At 37.7% G+C, this 21134-nt stretch overlaps 3 non-coding genes across 3 annotated transcripts; all 3 read right to left on the bottom strand.

Annotated features, from left to right (window-relative positions):
- Positions 1 to 119, bottom strand: LOC147035618 (5S ribosomal RNA). Its single transcript, XR_015050076.1, has one exon. It is a non-coding gene; the product is annotated as a 5S ribosomal RNA (ribosomal RNA).
- An 8256-nt stretch (positions 120 to 8375) lies between these two features.
- Positions 8376 to 8494, bottom strand: LOC147035617 (5S ribosomal RNA). Its single transcript, XR_015050075.1, has one exon. It is a non-coding gene; the product is annotated as a 5S ribosomal RNA (ribosomal RNA).
- Positions 8495 to 20069: 11575 nt separating this feature from the next.
- Positions 20070 to 20188, bottom strand: LOC147035616 (5S ribosomal RNA). Its single transcript, XR_015050072.1, has one exon. It is a non-coding gene; the product is annotated as a 5S ribosomal RNA (ribosomal RNA).
- Positions 20189 to 21134: the final 946 nt, after the last annotated feature.

The following is a 21134-nucleotide window of genomic DNA, read 5'->3' as shown; positions in this document are numbered from 1 at the left end:
AGCCTACAACACCCGGTGTTCCCAGGCGGTCTCCCATCCAGGTACTAACCGGGCCCGAACCTGCTTAGCTTCCGAGATCGGACGAGATCGGGCGTATTCAGGGTGGTATGATCGTAGGCAACAACAACTCGTCATTCAAGCTTCATGAGGTTGAAAAATAGCAAAGTAAACACAAGGAGGGAAATCATTTTGGTTTTTCAGCTCCTTCACAGATGCCGTCATAATGAAAAATACATATTCACATGAAATAAAACCTGGAGAAGAAGAAGCGGCAACATCACAAGATGATTGACCAGTGAACAATCGTTTCGTTCCTTCCAACACTGCGGTTGTTCAGACGGAAATCTATTGGAGAGGAATTATTGCAAACACGAACAAATCAGGAGTTTCACTGCAAAACAGCACTCACTCCTTCTGGAACTCCAACATAACGTCAGTTTTTCTTACAATCCCATTGACGAGTTCAATGGAACAATATGTGGAAGATACAACGCTTATAAAAAATTTTTTTAAAAACACGCAATATAATGAGTTTTCTTTCAAGGAACTTCAACGCAGGAGGAGGTCTTTCGGACACATCAAGTCTGCACCATGTTTGTTTGTCTGTGCTGTATCTTTGTCACTACACATGTCCCCCAACATTGTTAGACATGTCCCCGACCTTGCAAAACATGTCCCCGACCTTGCTATACATGTTCCCTACCTTGTTATACATGTCCCCGACCTTGCAAAACATGTCCCCTGCCTTGCAAAACATATCCCCGACCTTGCTATACATGTTCCCGACCTTGCTATACATGTCCCCTACCTTGCTATACATGTCCCCTACCTTGCTATACCTGTCCCCTACCTTGCAATACATGTCCCCTACCTTGCTATACATGTCCCCTACCTTGCTATACATGTCCCCTACCTTGCTATACATGTCCCCTACCTTGCTATATATGTCCCCTACCTATCCAAATGAATGTTCGGGAGATAAAAATTTGTTTGTGTTTAACGTACGCTCAAGCCGACACCGGAACCATAATGAAGAAGAAGAAACCCTCTCACCCAACGTGTTTCATTCTTTTCGAGGCTTTGCTTATTTCATGTTAAAATCACCTGATGCACATACATAATGCAAAAACATACGTACATGTGCATCAAAAAATACATCATGGCGATATACTGTTCCTGGGATCATTCCAATTGCACTGGGCCATGGACTTTTTTTTGTTGTTTGTTCTTTTGCAAACCCCCCCCCCAAAAAAAAAAAAATCACATGAGTGTCAAGCTGCGCTTTGAAACGGCTGCACCGTTAAAAAGTCGCCCCATGGAGGACTGACTGTTACTTCCCCAACAGGCAGGGTGTCCTTACCATCCCGATCCAAGATAAACAATAATACAAAAAAACGAAACAACAACACAAGAAAAACGAAACAACAACAAATTAGAAACAAACAAAACACGGTGGGTTAAGGCCCAGTTACACCTTGACGTTTTAGCCAGCAATGTCAACGTATCAAAATGTATGTAAAATGCTGGCTTACGTTGAACTTTGATGTTTTTTTTTAAAGATTCGGACGTATTCATCACGAGTTGGTCATATGCATAACATATTCGTAACGGACACAGAACGTTTCGTTGTCTTATCGATAATTTTACCAACGAATGCTTCGCCTGTTGTCGGCGTTCACAACCTATGCCCAACGATAGTCTAACTTATGCAAAGCGCGCTGCACGTTTCGCCGACGATGACGTGACGTCGCCTATTAAAAGGCTAACGCACAACGATTTAAATCATACCCGCCGGAGAAATTGAAGTGTCAACATCGCAGTCACACCTTGGCGATCTTGCCAGCGTTTGCCGACCTCTGAAAAATGCGTCTAAAACGCTGGCGCACGTCGAATACGTTATGGGTAAATTTGGTATTCGTGAATAGAACGCTAAAGTACGCTATGATACGTCATATTAAGTGGAGTACGTCTTGTAATTATAAACGTGTTAAACATTTTACGACGTACTTGCCGTATGACACACGTTCCGCATGCGATGGGAATAAGTTGTACGCACGATATGCGAATGTTGGCACACGTCGACAAAAGTTACTTGTAAGGTACTCATCAGTCGAAACACGTCAAGGTAATGGTTCGCGTCAGTGTTCCAGACTCCCTGTTTTTTTTTTCTCCAAAATGAAGGTGAAGTTGACACTTCGATTTCTCGTGCGGTTATGATTTAAATCGTTGAGCGGCAGCCTTTTAATTACATTATATTATAACTGCACAAGAAATCGAAGCGTCAACATCACCGTCATACCGAAAATAAAAAATAAAATAAAAACCAGGGAGTCTGGAACACTGACGCAAACCATTACCTTGACATGTTTCGACTTATGAGTCCCTTTCAAGTTACGTGTGTTGACGTGTGTCAACGATTGCGTAACGTGCCGACAACACATTACTCATTGATTCGAAATGTTTCGGGTACGCTAAACATTACCTCGACGTGTTTCGACTTATGAGTAACTCACAAGTTACGTGTGTCGACGTGTGTCAACGATCGCGTAACGTGCCTACAACTTATGGCCAGCGTTATGCGGAACGTGTGACTCATGCGTTGGAATAAGTCTTAAAATTTCAAGCATGGAAAATTTGAGGACAACCGAAAAGTACAACATTTAAAGCCAGCGTACTACAACGTATGGCAGTGTTTTTCAGCGTGCTCTCAATGTTATCAAAACTTACCCATAATGTATTCGACGCGTACCAGCGTTTTACACAAATTTTCCAAAAATCGGCATAAGCTGGCGAAAACGTCAAGGTGTGACTGGGCCTTCAGAAAGGTTCTTCATTTTTCATGGGCTGATGGAAGGAAGGACACGCCAAACATTGAAGTGGTTTGCACTGCTTAAAAATATATGTCTTCATGTACGACTCAAACACCATTCTTTGAATTGATCATTTTCCCAAGGTTGAAATTGAATTTTCGTCGCTTTTCATTGAATGGATCATTTTTCCAATGTAAATATTGAGTTTTTGAGCTTTTCATTGAATCGATCATTTTTTTAATGTTGATATTGAGTTTTTATAGCTTTTCATTGAATAGATTATTTTTCCAATGTCGATATTGAGTTTTTATAGCTTTTCATTGAATGGATAATTTTTCCAATGTAGATATTGAGTTTTCATAGCTTTTCATTGAATCTATCATTACCCCAATTGTAGATATTGAGTTTTCAAAGCTTGTCATTGAATCTATCATTTCCACAATGTAGATATTGAGTTTTTATTGCTTTTCATTGAATCAATCATTTTCCCAATGTCAATGTTAAGTTTTTTAGCTTCTCATTGAATCAATCATTTTCCCAATGTCAATATTGAGTTTTTATAGCTTTTCATTGAATCTATCATTTCCCCAATTGTAGATATTGAGTTTTCAAATCTTCTCATTGAATCTATCATTTCCACAATGTAGATATTGAGTTTTTAACGCTTTTCATTGAATCGATCATTTTCCCAATTGGAGATATTGAGTTTAAAAGCTTCTCATTGAATTGTTCACTTTCCCAATGTAGATATTGAGTTTTTAAAGCTTCTCATTGAATCTATCATATCCCCAATGAAGATAATGAGTTTTTGTCGCTTCTCATTAAATTGATCATTTCCGCGATGTCGATATTGAGTTTTTATAGCTTCTCATTGAATCGATCATTTCCTCAATGCAGATATTGAGTTTTTATAGCTTCTCATTGAATCGATTATTTCCGCAATGTAGATATTGAGTTTTTAAAGCTTCTCATTGAATTGTTCATTTCCCCAATGTCGATGTTGAGTTTTTATAGCTTTTCATTGAATCAATCATTTTCCCAATTTCAATATTGAGTATTTAAAGCTTATCATTGAATCGATCATTTTCCCAATGTAGATATTGAGTTTTTACAGCTTCTCAATGAATCGATCATTTTCGCAATGTGGATATTGAGTTTTTTATAGCTTCACATTGAATCGATCATCTCCCTAATGTCGATATTGAGTTTTTATTGCTTTTCATTGAATCGATCATTTTCCTAATGTCAATATTGAGTTTTTATAGGTTTTCATTGAATCTATCAGTTTCCCAATTGCAGTATTGAGTTTTTAAAGCTTCTCATTATATCGATCATTTTCCCAATGTAGATATTGAGTTTTTATAGCTTTTCATTGAATGGATCATTTCCCCAATGTAGATATTGAGTTTTTAAAGCTTCTCATTGAATCGATCATTTCCACGATGTCGCCATTGAGTTTTTATAGCTTCTCATTGAATCAATCATTTTCCCAATGTCAATATTGAGTTTTTATAGCTTTTCATTGAATCTCTCATTTCCCCAATTGCAGATGTTGATTTTTCAAAGCTTCTCATTGAATCTATCATTTCCACAATGTAGATATTGAGTTTTTATTGATTTTCATTGAATCAATCATTTTCCCAATGTCAATATTGAGTTTTTATAGCTTTTCATTCAATCGATCATCTCCCCAATGTCGATATTGAGTTTGTCTAGCTTTTCATTGAATCTATCATTTCCCCAATGCAGAGATTGAGTTTTTATAGTTTTTCATTGAATCGATCATTTTTCCAATGTCGACATTGAGTTTTTATCGCTTTTCATTGAATCGATCATTTGTCCAATGGAGATATTGAGTTTTTCTCGCTTTTCATTGAATAGATCATTTTCCCAATGTGGATAATGAGTTTTTAAAGCTTCTCATTGAATCGATCATTTCCACGATATCAACATTGAGTTTTTATAGCTTCTCATTTAATTGATCACTTCCGCCAATGTAGATCTTGAGTTTTCAAAGCTTCTCATTGAATCTATCATTTCCCCAATGGAGATATTGAGTTTTTATTGCTTTTCATTGAATCGATCATTTTCCCAATGTCAATATTGAGTTTTTATAGGTTTTCATTGAATCTATCAGTTTCCCAATTGTAGATATTGAGTTTTTAAAGCTTCTCATTATATCGATCATTTTCCCAATGTAGATATTGAGTTTTTATCGCTTTTCATTGAATGGATCATTTTTCCAATGCAGATATTGAGTTTTTAAATCTTCTCATTGAATCGATCATTTTCCCAATGTAGATATTGAGTTTTTATCGCTTTTCATTGAATCGATCATTTGCCCAATGTCGATATTGAATTTTTAAAGCTTCTCATTGAATCGATCATTTCCCCAATGTTGATATTGAGTTTTTAAAGCTTCTCATTGAATCTATCATTTCCGTGATGTCGATATTCAGTTTTTATAGCTCCTCATTGAATCGATCTCATCCCCAATCTCAAAATTAAGTTTGTATAGCTTCAAACGAGCCGCAGCATCAAGAGCTGTTCTGTCCCCTTCTGTTAACTGCCGTTTTCCGTTTCCATGCGTGATCTTCGAGCAATACTGATCTGTGTCCATGTCTGTCAAAGTGAGTTCCTTCACAACTGCTGCAGTAAAATTCAGTACAGGCTTCCGATTGAAATGATGAAAAATACGTCTCGTTTTAAAACTTGCAAATTGTGCGAAGAATGTAGAATGTGGACAAATTGCGTGAACGCGACAAATCATTTTCAATATTCAAGCTTCATTTTTGAAGATACTTTTCATCTGTTTGCAAATTCAGACATGAACTCATGAATCCTGAAGCCGTGGAATACGGGAACAGTTCTTGACGGGCGACACGCGCAATGTGATGTTTTCTCCGATTTCGCTCGAGGGCACTTGGACCAGGGAGCGCTGGCGAGTCCACATCCCACACAGATAAATCTGTGTATGAAATGTAGATCTGCAGATGTATAAAGAAGAATGGCAGAGTCAATCATTTTAACTTGCAAGAAGTGTGTAGTTTTTTAAAAAAAATTCACGATACATTTATTATATATTTGTTCAGCACTGTGCATTGTATCCTAAACAGGTTAGTGAGTGTGTGTGTGACGTGTCAGGCAAATGACCCAAGTCATATTTGTTTGGAACCTGAGTCATGTAATTTTTATGAGGGGATAGTGAGGTAAAAAAAAACTAAATGGCATGTTGGGAACATAATTTGTCCGGTACTAAAAGCCGGCGGGCATTTTGAAAAAAATAAATAATAACAAATAACAAATAAAAAGTGATTCTTCTTTTTTAAAAGAATTCCAGACGATCAACTGGTATTTTACTTTTATTTGGCCAAATTAGACTGTGTGTGTGTGTGTGTGTGTGTGTGTGTGTGTGTGTGTGTGTGTGTGTGTGTGTGTGTGTGTGTGTGTGTGTGTGTGTGTGTGTGTGTGTGTGTGTGTGTGTGTGTGACCAAAAGGGAGTGAGATCGCTGGATAATGAGCCAGCAGAGCTTATGCGATGTTCCATGTGTGAACCCACCATGCGTTTCACTCGAAACATTTCACTGGATGTCCCCAGCAGTGCATGTCATGTGAGCAACGTGCTTTTGGCATCATTAAATGAACACGATCTCCCTTAGGCCTTAGTTATTTTATAACTTGGTTTACACAGTTCTTCAGCGAAAATGTAGGGTCGGTTGGTCGAAATATAAATATAAATATAATTTCAATTTTTCGAAATCATATATTTTTATGATTTTCTTTCGGATGTTCCATGGAAAAGACAAGGGTCGGTAGGGGGGGGGGGGAATATAAATCCCGGACCAGGAGGATCGAGGAAAACATTGAAGATGGTAGACCATTCAAATGCAGGATGCCCATGTTCACCGTATCATCTGATGTGAAAAACAATAAATAAGGGCAAAAACTTGTTTTTACAATATAGTCTGGCATGTGTTTCCATAGAAACCTGTTCGATCATCAAACAAATGGAAACAATGCTGAGAAAATGACTGTCCAACTCGTAGATGTGTGCGTGCACACCAGTGCATAGTGCAGGATATGATTAAAAAAAGGTGTCTGCTCGGAGTCAACACGCTCAAAACGGTCAATCCAGCTTTTACTTTTCAGCAGGCGTCTGATCGTCCCGCCTCCCCCATCCCCATCAGAACATCAAAGGCTGATTTCTGGTCCGTTGAAGGCTGAATATCAGCATCTCGCAGGGAAACTTTGAGGTATATGGCACCAAAATCTTTCAATATGAACAGCGGTGTACAACTTTCGACGGAACCAAAATCGGCACCATCGAGAGTCGCCTGCGACTCATCCCTGCTGCTGCACTGAATTGATGCAATTGTTCGGCCAGAATATTCGTCGTGAAGATGTTGCGTGATTAAATCACCAATACAGTCACTCGAATTTATACCGCCGACATACTTCTCCACAATCACTTTCGCCCCAGAAACCACAGTCAATCTGAACCACGCTGGCCGCTGCTCAGATGCCATGACCGAAGACGACTGCACAGCTTGGTTAAAGGGGACTCAGCATTTTGGTGCGAGTGCAAAATTATATTTTGAAAATAAATGCCGACATTTACATTTCGGGTTTTGAAACTTTTGCACCTTCGGCGTGAAATTTATAAATATAAAAGGCTAAAAATTTGTTTTATATTTTTATTTCATTTTGGCAAATATAACGTCGGCGGATTTGTAAACCAAGTTATAAAATAACTAAGGCCTTACAAGGAATTTAAATCAAGCGGAGACCATTAGGCCGATCCATCCATCCATCCAATGGGACCACACTGTGTGCAGGGCGTTGGTGCTGCCAAAGTAGATTCCTTGGCAATTGGACACAACCCTGGACGGGTCGCCACTCCGACACAGGATCCCAGCAAGCTTCCACTCCTTTTGCCGACCTCAGAAGGATGACAGACAGAGTCAACCCCATCTGGTATTAATTCAACAGCCAAGTGGGATTTGAACTTGGGACCCTCAGATCCCAAGCCCATCACTCCAACCATTAAGCCAACACCAGGCATATTCGGTCCATCAAGGCTGCGCTTTGATTGGATTGCCAACCTATGGTTGTTTGTCCGTGCTCTTTCGTTTTAATTGCAATTCCAAGTTCTTTTCACGGTGAGAATAAGAACTTGTTTTCTGGTTGTCATCGCGGTGTGTGCGAGTGAGGGTGTGGAAATATCAGTACGATGAGGGTGTGGAGACGTTTCTCTGCATTTTCTGCTCCATTAATTCACAAATACGGTTGTTGGGGATTTTAACGACGATGATGAAAGATATTATTTCAATGTGTTTTGAAGTCCTTGGGAAGAAACTTTCCTTGAAAAAAATCACCAAACACAGGAGGAAAGTTTGTGTTTTCACAATTAAACCAAATTCAGGAGAATCACAAACTCACGTCTTTACCCAGTTATATAAACGTGAAGGGGAATGAAGAGAGTGTTTTGTTGCGATTAAAATAAAACGATTAATTGTCATTCGTGGATGAGGGAAAACAAAGGGTGACTCCCCCTGCAGGACAAAAAGCCTACAACACCCGGTGTTCCCAGGCGGTCTCCCATCCAGGTACTAACCGGGCCCGAACCTGCTTAGCTTCCGAGATCGGACGAGATCGGGCGTATTCAGGGTGGTATGATCGTAGGCAACAACAACTCGTCATTCAAGCTTCATGAGGTTGAAAAATAGCAAAGTAAACACAAGGAGGGAAATCATTTTGGCTTTTCAGCTCCTTCACAGATGCCGTCATAATGAAAAATACATATTCACATGAAATAAAACCTGGAGAAGAAGAAACGGCAACATCACAAGATGATTGACAAGTGAACAATCGTTTCGTTCCTTCCAACACTGCGGTTGTTCAGACGGAAATCTATTGGAGAGGAATTATTGCAAACACGAACAAATCAGGAGTTTCACTGCAAAACAGCACTCACTCCTTCTGGAACTCCAACACAACGTCAGTTTTTCTTGCAATCCCATTGACGAGTTCAATGGAACAATATGTGGAAGATACAACACTTATAATTTTTTTTTAAAAAAACACGCAATATAATGAGTTTCCTTTCAAGGAACTTCAACGCAGGAGGAGGTCTTTCGGACACATCAAGTCTGCACCATGATTGTTTGTCTGTGCTGTATCTTTGTCACTACACATGTCCCCTAACATTGTTATACATGTCCCCGACCTTGCAAAACATGTCCCCGACCTTGCTATACATGTTCCCTACCTTGCTATACATGTCCCCGACCTTGCAAAACATGTCCCCGACCTTGCTATACATGTTCCCGACCTTGCTATACATGTCCCCTACCTTGCTATAAATGTCCCCTACCTATCCAAATGAATGTTCGGGAGATAAAAATTTGTTTGTGTTTAACGTACGCTCAAGCCGACACCGGAACCATAATGAAGAAGAAGAAACACTCTCACCCAACGTGTTTCATTCTTTTCGAGGCTTTGCTTATTTCATGTTAAAATAACCCGATGCACATACATGATGCAAAAACATACGTACATGTGCAACAAAAAATACATCATGGCGATATACTGTACCTGGGATCATTCCAATTGCAATGGGCCATGGACTTTTTTTTTGTTGTTTGTTCTTTTGCAACCCCCCCCCCCCCCAAAAAAAAAATCACATGAGTGTCAAGCTGCGCTTTGAAACGGCTGCACCGTTAAAAAGTCGCCCCATGGAGGACTGACTGTTACTTCCCCAACAGGCAGGGTGTCCTTTCCATCCCGATCAAAGATAAACAATAATACAAAAAAACGAAACAACAACACAAGAAAAACGAAACAACAACAAATTAGAAACAAACAAAACACGGTGGGTTAAGGCCCAGTTACACCTTGACGTTTTAGCCAGCAATGTCAACGTATCAAAATGTATGTAAAATGAGGGCTTACGTTGAACTTTGATGTTTTTTTTTAAAGATTCGGACGTATTCATCACGAGTTGGTCATATGCATAACATATTCGTAACGGACACAGAACGTTTCGTTGTCTTCCAGATAATTTTACCAACGAATGCTTCGCCTGTTGTCGGCGTTCACAACCTATGCCCAACGATAGTCTAACTTATGCAAAGCGCGCTGCACGTTTCGCCGACGATGACGTGACGTCGCCTATTAAAAGGCTAACGCACAACGATTTAAATCATACCCGCCGGAGAAATTGAAGTGTCAACATCGCAGTCACACCTTGGCGATCTTGCCAGCGTATGGCGACCTCTGAAAAATGCGTCTAAAACGCTGGCGCACGTCGAATACGGTATGGGTAAGTTTGGTATTCGTGAATAGAACGCTAAAGTACGCTATGATACGTCATATTAAGTGGAGTACGTCTTGTAATTATAAACGTGTTAAACATTTTACGACGTACTTGCCGTATGACACACGTTCCGCAAGCGATGGGAATAAGTTGTACGCACGATATGCGAATGTTGGCACACGTCGACAAAAGGTACTTGTAAGGTACTCATAAGTCGAAACACGTCAAGGTAATGGTTCGCGTCAGTGTTCCAGACTCCCTGTTTTTTTTATTTTCTTCAAAATGAAGGTGAAGTTGACACTTCGATTTCTAGTGCGGTTATGATTTAAATCGTTGAGCGGCAGCCTTTTAATTATATTATATTATAACTGCACAAGACATTGAAGCGTCAACATCACCGTCATACCGAAAATAAAATAAAAAAAAAAAACCAGGGAGTCTGGAACACTGACGCTAACCATTACCTTGACGTGTTTCGACTTACATGTAACGTGTGTCGACGTGTGTCAACGATCGCGTAACGTGCCTACAACTTATGGCCAGCGTTATGCGGAACGTGTGACTCATGCGCTGGCATGAGTCTTAAAATTTCAAGCATGGAAAATTTTAGGACAACCGAAAAGTCCAACATTTAAAGCCAGCGTACTACAACGTATGGCAGTGTTTTTCAGCGTGCTCTCAATGTTATCAAAATTTACCCATAACGTATTCGACGCGTACCAGCGTTTTACACAAATTTTCCAAAAATCGGCATAAGCTGGCGAAAACGTCAAGGTGTGACTGGGCCTTGAGAGAGGTTCTTCATTTTTCATGGGCTGATGGAAGGAAGGACACACCAAACAATGAAGTGGTTTGCACTGCTTAAAAATCCATGTCTTCATGTACGACTCAAACAGCATTCTTTGAATTGATCATTTTCCCAAGGTTGAAATTGAATTTTCGTCGCTTTTCATTGAATGGATCATTTTTCCAATGTAAATATTGGGTTTTTGAGCTTTTCATTGAATCAGTCATTTTCCCAATGTCAATATTGAGTTTTTATAGCTTTTCATTGAATCTATCATTTCCCCAATTGTAGATATTGAGTTTTCAAAGCTTCTCATTGAATCTATCATTTCCACAATGTAGATGCTGTGTTTTCATTGCTTTTCATTGAATCAATCATTTTCCCAATGTCAATGTTAAGTTTTTTAGCTTCTCATTGAATCAATCATTTTCTCAATGTCAATATTGAGTTTTTATAGCTTTTCATTGAATGGATCATCTCCCCAATGTCGATATTGAGTTTTTAGAGCTTTTCATTGAATCAATCATTTCCCCAATGTCGATATTGAATTTTCAAAAGCTTCTCATTGAATCGATCATTTCCCCAATGTTGATATTGAGTTTTTAACGCTTTTCATTGAATCGATCATTTTCCCAATTGGAGATATTGAGTTTAAAAGCTTCTCATTGAATTGTTCACTTTCCCAATGTAGATATTGAGTTTTTAAAGATTTTCATTGAATCTATCATTTCCCCAATGTAGATATTGAGTTTTTATAGCTCCTCATTGAATCAGTCATATCCCCAATGAAGATATTGAGTTTTTGTCGCTTCTCATTAAATTGATCATTTAAGCGATGTCGATATTGAGTTTTTATAGCTTCTCATTGAATCGATCATTTCCTCAATGCAGATATTGAGTTTTTATAGCTTCTCATTGAATCGATTATTTCCGCAATGTAGATATTGAGTTTTTAAAGCTTCTCATTGAATCGATCATTTCCGCAATGTAGATGTTAAGTTTTTAAAGCTCCTAATTGAATCGATCATTTCCACAATGTCAATATTGAGTGCTTAAAACTTCTTATTGAAACTATCACTTTCCCAATGTAGATATTGAGTTTTTAAAGCTTCTCATTGAATCGATCATTTCCCCAATGTCGATGTTGAGTTTTTATAGCTTTTCATTGAATCAATCATTTTCCCAATTTCAATATTGAGTATTTAAAGCTTATCATTGAATCGATCATTTTCCCAATGTAGATATTGAGTTTTTACAGCTTCTCAATGAATCGATCATTTTTCCAATGTGGATATTGAGTTTTTTTTATAGCTTCACATTGAATCGATCATCTCCCCAATGTCGATATTGAGTTTTTATTGCTTTTCATTGAATCGATCATTTTCCTAATGTCAATATTGAGTTTTTATCGGTTTTCATTGAATCTATCAGTTTCCCAATTGTAGTATTGAGTTTTTAAAGCTTCTCATTATATCGATCATTTTCCCAATATAGATATTGAGTTTTTATCGCTTTTCATTGAATGGATCATTTTTCCAATGTAGATATTGAGTTTTTATAGCTTTTCATTGAATGGATCATTTCCCCAATGTAGATATTGAGTTTTTATAGCTTCTCATTGAATCAATCATTTCCACGATGTCGCCATTGAATTTTTATAGCTTCTCATTGAATCAATCATTTTCCCAATGTCAATATTGAGTTTTTATAGCTTTTCATTGAATCTCTCATTTCCCCAATTGCAGATATTGAGTTTTCAGAGCTTCTCATTGAACCTATCATTTCCACAATGTAGATATTGAGTTTTTATTGATTTTCATTGAATCAATCATTTTCCCAATGTCAATGTTAAGTTTATCAGCTTCTCATTGAATCAATCATTTTCCCGATGTCAATATTGAGTTTTTATAGCTTTTCATTGAATCGATCATCTCCCCAATGTCGATATTGAGTTTGTCTAGCTTTTCATTGAATCTATCATTTCCCCAATGCAGAGATTGAGTTTTTATAGTTTTTCATTGAATCGATCATTTTTCCAATGTCGACATTGAGTTTTTATCGCTTTTCATTGAATGGATCATTTGTCCAATGAAGATATTGAGTTTTTTATTGCTTTTCATTGAATCGATCATTTTCCCAATGTCAACATTGAGTTTTTATAGGTTTTCATTGAATCTATCAGTTTCCCAATTGTAGATATTGAGTTTTTAAAGCTTCTCATTATATCGATCATTTTCCCAATGTAGATATTGAGTTTTTATCGCTTTTCATTGAATGGATCATTTTTCCAAGCAGATATTGAGTTTTTATAGCTTTTCATTGAATGGAAAATTTTTCCAATGGAGATATTGAGTTTTTAAAGCTTCTCATTGAATCGATCATTTTCCCAATGTAGATATTGAGTTTTTATCGCTTTTCATTGAATCGATCATTTTCCAATGTAGATATTGAGTTTTTATAACTTTTCATTGAAGCGATCACTTTCCCAATGGAGATATTGAGTTTTTAAAGATTCTCATTGAATTGTTCACTTTCCCAATGTAGATATTGAGTTTTTAAAGCTTCTCATTGAATCTATCATTTCACCAATGTAGATATTGAGTTTTTATTGCTCCTCATTAAATCGATCATTTCCCCGATGTCGATATTGAGTTTTTATAGCTTCTCATTGAATCGATCATTTCCTCAATGCAGATATTGAGTTTTTATAGCTTCTCATTGAATCGATTATTTCCGCAATGTAGATTTGAGTTTTTAAAGCTTCTCATTGAATCAATCATTTCCGCAATGTCGATGTTGAGTTTTTAAAGCTTCTCATTGAATCTATCATTTCACCAATGTAGATATTGAGTTTTTATTGCTCCTCATTAAATCGATCATTTCCCCGATGTCGATATTGAGTTTTTATAGCTTCTCATTGAATCGATCATTTCCTCAATGCAGATATTGAGTTTTTATAGCTTCTCATTGAATCGATTATTTCCGCAATGTAGATTTGAGTTTTTAAAGCTTCTCATTGAGTCAATCATTTCCGCAATGTCGATGTTGAGTTTTTAAAGCTCCTCATTGAATCGATCATTTCCACAATGTCAATATTGAGTGTTTAAAGCTTCTTATTGAAACTATCATTTTCCCAATGTAGATATTGAGTTTTTATAGCTTTTCATTGAATGGATAATTTTTCCAATGTCGATATTGAGTTTTATAGCTTTTCATTGAATCGATCATTTTCCCAATGTAGATATTGAGTTTTTATAACTTTTCATTGAAGCGATCACTTTCCCAATGTAGATATTGTGTTTTTAAAGATTCTCATTGAATCCATCATTTCCCCAATTGTAGATATTGAGTTTTTACAGCTTTTCATTGAATCTATCATTTCCCCAATTGTAGATATTGAGTTTTCAAAGCTTCTCATTGAATCTATCATTTCCACAATGTAGATATTGAGTTTTTGTTGCTTTTCATTGAATCAATCATTTTCCCAACGTCAATATTGAGTTTTTATAGGTTTTCATGGAATCTATCAGTTTCCCAATTGTAGTATTGAGTTTTTAAAGCTTCTCATTATATCGATCATTTTCCCAATGTAGATATTGAGTTTTTATCGCTTTTCATTGAATGGATCATTTTTCCAATGGAGATATTGAGTTTTTATAGCTTTTCATTGAATGGATCATTTTGCCAATGTAGATATTGAGTTTTTATTACTTTTCATTGAAGCGATCACTTTCCCAATGTAGATATTGAGTTTTTAAAGCTTCTCATTGAATCGATCATTTCCACGATGTCGCCATTGAGTTTTTATAGCTTCTCATTGAATCAATCATTTTCCCAATGTCAATATTGAGTTTTTATAGCTTTTCATTGAATCTCTCATTTCCCCAATTGCAGATATTGAGTTTTCAAAGCTTCTCATTGAATCTATCATTTCCACAATGTAGATATTGAGTTTTTACTGATTTTCATTGAATCAATCATTTTCGCAATGTCAATATTGAGTTTTTATAGCTTTTCATTGAATCGATCATCTCCCCAATGTCGATATTGAGTTTGTATAGCTTTTCATTGAATCTATCATTTCCCCAATGCAGAGATTGAGTTTTTATAGTTTTTCATTGAATCGATCATTTTTCCAATGTCGACATTGAGTTTTTAATCGCTTTTCATTGAATGGATCATTTGTCCAATGGAGATATTGAGTTTTTCTCGCTTTTCATTGAATCGATCATTTTCCCAATTGGAGATATTGACTTTTAAAGCTTCTCATTGAATTGTTCACTTTCCCAATGTAGATATTGAGTTTTTAAAGCTTCTCATTGAATCTATCATTTCCGCAATGGAGATATTGAGTTTTTAAAGCTTCTCATTAAATCGATCATTTCCGCGATGTCGATATTGAGTTTTTATAGCTTCTCATTGAATCGATTATTTCCGCAATATAGATATTGAGTTTTTAAAGCTTCTCATTGAATCGATCATTTCCGCAATGTTGATGTTGAGTTTTTAAAGCTCCTAATTGAATCGATCATTTCCACAATGTCAATATTGAGTGTTTAAAGCTTCTTATTGAAACTATCATTTTCCAAATGTAGATATTGAATTTTTAAAGCTTCTCAATGAATCGATCATTTCACCAATGTCGATGTTGAGTTTTTATAGCTTTTCATTGAATCAATCATTTTGCCAATTTCAATACTGAGTATTTGTTAGCTTTTCATTGAATCTATCATTTCCAAAATTGTAGATATTGAGTTTCTAAAGCTTCTCATTGAATTGATCATTTCCCCAATGAAGATATTGAGTTTTTAAAGCTTCTCATTGAATCGATCATTTCTGCGATGTCGACATTGAGTTTTTGTCGCTTCTCGTTGAATCGATCATTTCCGCGATGTCGATATTGAGTTTTTAAAGCTTATCATTGAATCGATCATTTTCCCAATATCAATATTGAGTTTTTATAGCTTTTCATTGAATCGATCATTTTCCCAATTGGAGGTATTGAGTTTTTAAGCTACTCATTGAATTGTTCACTTTCCCAATGTGGATATTGAGTTTTTTTATCGCTTCACATTGAATCGATCATCTCCCCAATGTCGATATTGAGTTTTATTGCTTTTCATTGAATCGATCATTTTCCCAATGTCAATATTGAGTTTTTATAGGTTTTCATTGAATCTATCAGTTTCCCAATTGTAGTATTGAGTTTTTAAAGCTTCTCATTACATCGATCATTTTCCCAATGTAGACATTGAGTTTTTATCGCTTTTCATTGAATGGATCATTTTTCCAATGGAGATGTTGAGTTTTTATAGCTTTTCATTGAATGCATAATTTTTCCAATGTCGATATTGAGTTTTTGTAGCTTTTCATTGAATCGATCATTTTCCCAATGTAGATATTGAGTTTTTATAGCTTTTCATTGAATGGATAATTTTTCCAATGTCGATATTGAGTCTTTATAGCTTTTCATTGAAGCGATCACTTTCCCAATGTAGATATTGTGTTTTTAAAGCTTCTCATTGAATCCATCATTTCCCCAATGTAGATATTGAGTTTTTAAAGCTTCTCATTGAATCGATCATTTCCACGATGTCGCCATTGAGGTTTTATAGCTTCTCATTGAATCAATCATTTTCCCAATGTCAATAATGAGTTTTTACAGCTTTTCATTGAATCTATCATTTCCCCAATTGTAGATATTGAGTTTTCAAAGCTTCTCATTGAATCTATTATTTCCACAATGTAGATATTGAGTTTTTATTGCTTTTCATTGAATCAATCATTTTCTCAATGTCAATATTGAGTTTTTATAGCTTTTCATTGAATCGATCATCTCCCCAATGTCGATATTGAGTTTTTAGAGCTTTTCCTTGAATTGATCATCTCCCCAATGTCGATATTGAGTTTTTATACCTTTTCATTGAATCGATCATTTCCCCAATGTCGATATTGAATTTTTAAAGCTTCTCATTGAATCGATCATTTCCCCAATGTTGATATTGAGTTTTTAAAGCTTCTCATTGAATCTATCATTTCCGTGATGTCGATATTCAGTTTTTATAGCTCCTCATTGAATCGATCTCATCCCCAATCTCAAAATTAAGTTTGTATAGCTTCAAACGAGCCGCAGCATCAAGAGCTGTTCTGTCCCCTTCTGTTAACTGCCGTTTTCCGTTTCCATGCGTGATCTTCGAGCAATACTGATCTGTGTCCATGTCTGTCAATGTGAGTTCCTTCACAACTGCTGCAGTAAAATTCAGTACAGGCTTCCTATTGAAATGATGAAAAATACGTCTCGTTTTAAAACTTGCAAATTGTGCGAAGAATGTAGAATGTGGACAAATTGCGTGAACGCGACAAATCATTTTCAATATTTAAGCTTCATTTTTGAAGATACTTTTCATCTGTTTGCAAATTCAGACATGAACTCATGAATCCTGAAGCCGTGGAATACGGGAACAGTTCTTGACGGGCGACACGCGCAATGTGATGTTTTCTCCGATTTCGCTCGAGGGCACTTGGACCAGGGAGCGCTGGCGAGTCCACATCCCACACAGATAAATCTGTGTATTAAATGTAGATCTGCAGATGTATAAAGAAGGATGGCAGAGTCAATCATTTTAACTTGCAAGAAGTGTGTAGTTTTAAAAAAAAAATTCGCGATACATTTATTATATATTTGTTCAGCACTGTGCATTGTATCCGAAACAGGTTAGCGAGTGTGTGTGTGACGTGTCAGGCAAATGACCCAAGTCATATTTGTTTGGAACCTGAGTCATGTAATTTTTATGAGGGGATAGTGAGGTAAAAAAAAACTAAATGGCATGTTGGGAACATAATTTGTCCGGTACTAAAAGCCGGCGGGCATTTTGAAAAAAAAAAATAAAAACAAATAACAAATAAAAAGTGATTCTTCTTTTTTAAAAGAATTCCAGACGATCAACTGGTATTTTACTTTTATTTGGCCATTTTAGACTGTGTGTGTGTGTGTGTGTGTGTGTGTGTGTGTGTGTGTGTGTGTGTGTGTGTGTGTGTGTGTGTGTGTGTGTGTGTGTGTGTGTGTGTGTGTGTGTGTGTGTGACCAAAAGGGAGTGAGATCGCTGGATAATGAGCCAGCAGAGCTTATGCGATGTTCCATGTGTGAACCCACCATGCGTTTCACTCAAAACATTTCACTGGATGTGCCCAGCAGTGCATGGCATGTGAGCAACGTGCCTTTGGCATCATTAAATGAACACGATCTCCCTTAGGCCTTAGTTATTTTATAACTTGGTTTACACAGTTCTTCAGCGAAAATGTAGGGTCGGTTGGTCGATATATAAATATAAATATAATTTCAATTTTTCGAAATCATATATTTTTATGATATTTTTTCTGATGTTCCATGGAAAAGACAAGGGTCGGTGGGGGGGGGGGGATATAAATCCTGGACCAGGAGGATCTAAGAAAACATTGAAGATGGTAGACCATTCAAATGCAGGATGCCCACGTTCACCGTATCATCTGATGTGAAAAACAATAAATAAGGACAAAAACTTGTTTTTACAATATAGTCTGGCATGTGTTTCCATAGAAACCTGTTCGATCATCAAACAAATGGAAACAATGCTGAGAAAATGACTGTCCAACTAGTAGATGTGTGCGTGCACACCAGTGCATAGTGCAGGATATGATTAAAAAAGGTGTCTGCTCGGAGTCAACACGCTCAAAACGGTCAATCCAGCTTTTACTTTTCAGCAGGCGTCTGATCGTCCCGCCTCCCCCATCCCCATCAGAACATCAAAGGCTGATTTCTGGTCCATTGAAGGCTGAATATCAGCTTCTCGCAGGGAAACTTTGAGGTATATGGCACCAAAATCTTTCAATACGAACAGCGGTGTACAACTTTCGATGGAACCAAAATCGGCACAATGGAGAGTCGCCTGCGAATCATCCCTGCTGCTGCACTGAATTGATGCAATTGTTCGGCCAGAATATTCGTCGTGAAGATGTTGCGTGATTAAATCACCAATACAGTCACTCGAATTTATACCGCCGACATACTTCTCAACAATCACTTTTGCCCCAGAAACCACAGTCAATCTGAACCACGCTGGCCGCTGCTCAGATGCCATGACCGAAGACGACTGCACAGCTTGGTTAAAGGGGACTCAGCATTTTGGTGCGAGTGCAAAATTATATTTTGAAAATAAATGCCGACATTTACATTTCGGGTTTTGAAACTTTTGCACCTTCGGCGTGAAATTTATAAATATAAAAGGCTAAAAATTTGTTTTATATTTTTATTTCATTTTGGCAAATATAACGTCGGCGGATTTGTAAACCAAGTTATAAAATAACTAAGGCCTTACAAGGAATTTAAATCAAGCGGAGACCATTAGGCCGATCCATCCATCCATCCAATGGGACCATACTATGTGCAGGGCGTTGGTGCTGCCGAAGTAGATTCCTTGGCAATTGGACACAATCGTGGACGGGTCGCCACTCCGACACAGGATCCCAGCAAGCTTCCACTCCTTTTGCCGACCTCAGAAGGATGACAGACAGAGTCAACCCCACCTGGTATGAATTCAACAGCCGAGTGGGATTTGAACTTGGGACCCTCAGATCCCAAGCCCATCACTCCAACCATTAAGCCAACACCAAGCATATTCGGTCCATCAAGGCTGCGCTTTGATTGGATTGCCAACCTATGGTTGTTTGTCCGTGCTCTTTCGTTTTAATTGCAATTCCAAGTTCTTTTCACGGTGAGAATAAGAACTTGTTTTCTGGTTGTCATCGCGGTGTGTGCGAGTGAGGGTGTGGAAATATCAGTACGATGAGGGTGTGGAGACGTTTCTCTGCGTTTTCTGCTCCATTAATTCACAAATACGGTTGTTGGGGATTTTAACGACGATGATGAAAGATATTATTTCAATGTGTTTTGAAGTCCTTGGGAAGAAACTTTCCTTGAAAAAAATCACCAAACACAGGAGGAAAGTTTGTGTTTTCACAATTAAACCAGATTCAGGAGAATCACAAACTCACGTCTTTACCCAGTTATATAAACGTGAAGGGGGAATGAAGAGAGTGTTTTGTTGCGATTAAAATAAAACGATTAATTGTCATTCGTGGATGAGGGAAAACAAAGGGTGACTCCCCCTGCAGGACAAAAAGCCTACAACACCCGGTGTTCCCAGGCGGTCTCCCATCCAGGTACTAACCGGGCCCGAACCTGCTTAGCTTCCGAGATCGGACGAGATCGGGCGTATTCAGGGTGGTATGATCGTAGGCAACAACAACTCGTCATTCAAGCTTCATGAGGTTGAAAAATAGCAAAGTAAACACAAGGAGGGAAATCATTTTGGCTTTTCAGCTCCTTCACAGATGCCGTCATAATGAAAAATACATATTCACATGAAATAAAACCTGGAGAAGAAGAAGCGGCAACATCACAAGATGATTGACCAGTGAACAATCGTTTCGTTCCTTCCAACACTGCGGTTGTTCAGACGGAAATCTATTGGAGAGGAATTATTGCAAACACGAACAAATCAGGAGTTTCACTGCAAAACAGCACTCACTCCTTCTGGAACTCCAACATAACGTCAGTTTTTCTGACAATCCCATTGACGAGTTCAATGGAACAATATGTGGAAGATACAACGCTTATAAAATTTTTTTTTAAAAACACACAATGTAATGAGTTTTCTTTCAAGGAACTTCAACGCAGGAGGAGGTCTTTCGGACACATCAAGTCTGCACCATGTTTGTTTGTCTGTGCTGTATCTTTGTCACTACACATGTCCCCCAACATTGTTAGACATGTCCCCGACCTTGCAAAACATGTCCCCGACCTTGCAAAACATGTCCCCGACCTTGCTATACATGTTCCCTACCTTGTTATACATGTCCCCGACCTTGCAAAACATGTCCCCTACCTTGCAAAACATATCCCCGACCTTGCTATACATGTTCCCGACCTTGCTATACATGTCCCCTACCTTGCTATACATGTCCCCTACCTTGCTATACCTGTCCCCTACCTTGCAATACATGTCCCCTACCTTGCAATACATGTCCCCTACCTTGCTATACATGTCCCCTACCTTGCTATACATGTCCCCTACCTTGCTATACATGTCCCCTACCTTGCTATACATGTCCCCTACCTTGCTATACATGTCCCCTACCTATCCAAATGAATGTTCGGGAGATAAAAATTTGTTTGTGTTTAACG

Source organism: Eptatretus burgeri, chromosome 1 (genome assembly GCF_056783735.1).
Source record: "Eptatretus burgeri isolate ZD-2024b chromosome 1, Ebu_testis_v1, whole genome shotgun sequence".
Taxonomy (NCBI): Eukaryota; Metazoa; Chordata; class Myxini; order Myxiniformes; family Myxinidae; genus Eptatretus; species Eptatretus burgeri.
This window is presented reverse-complemented; position numbering and strand designations above follow the sequence as displayed.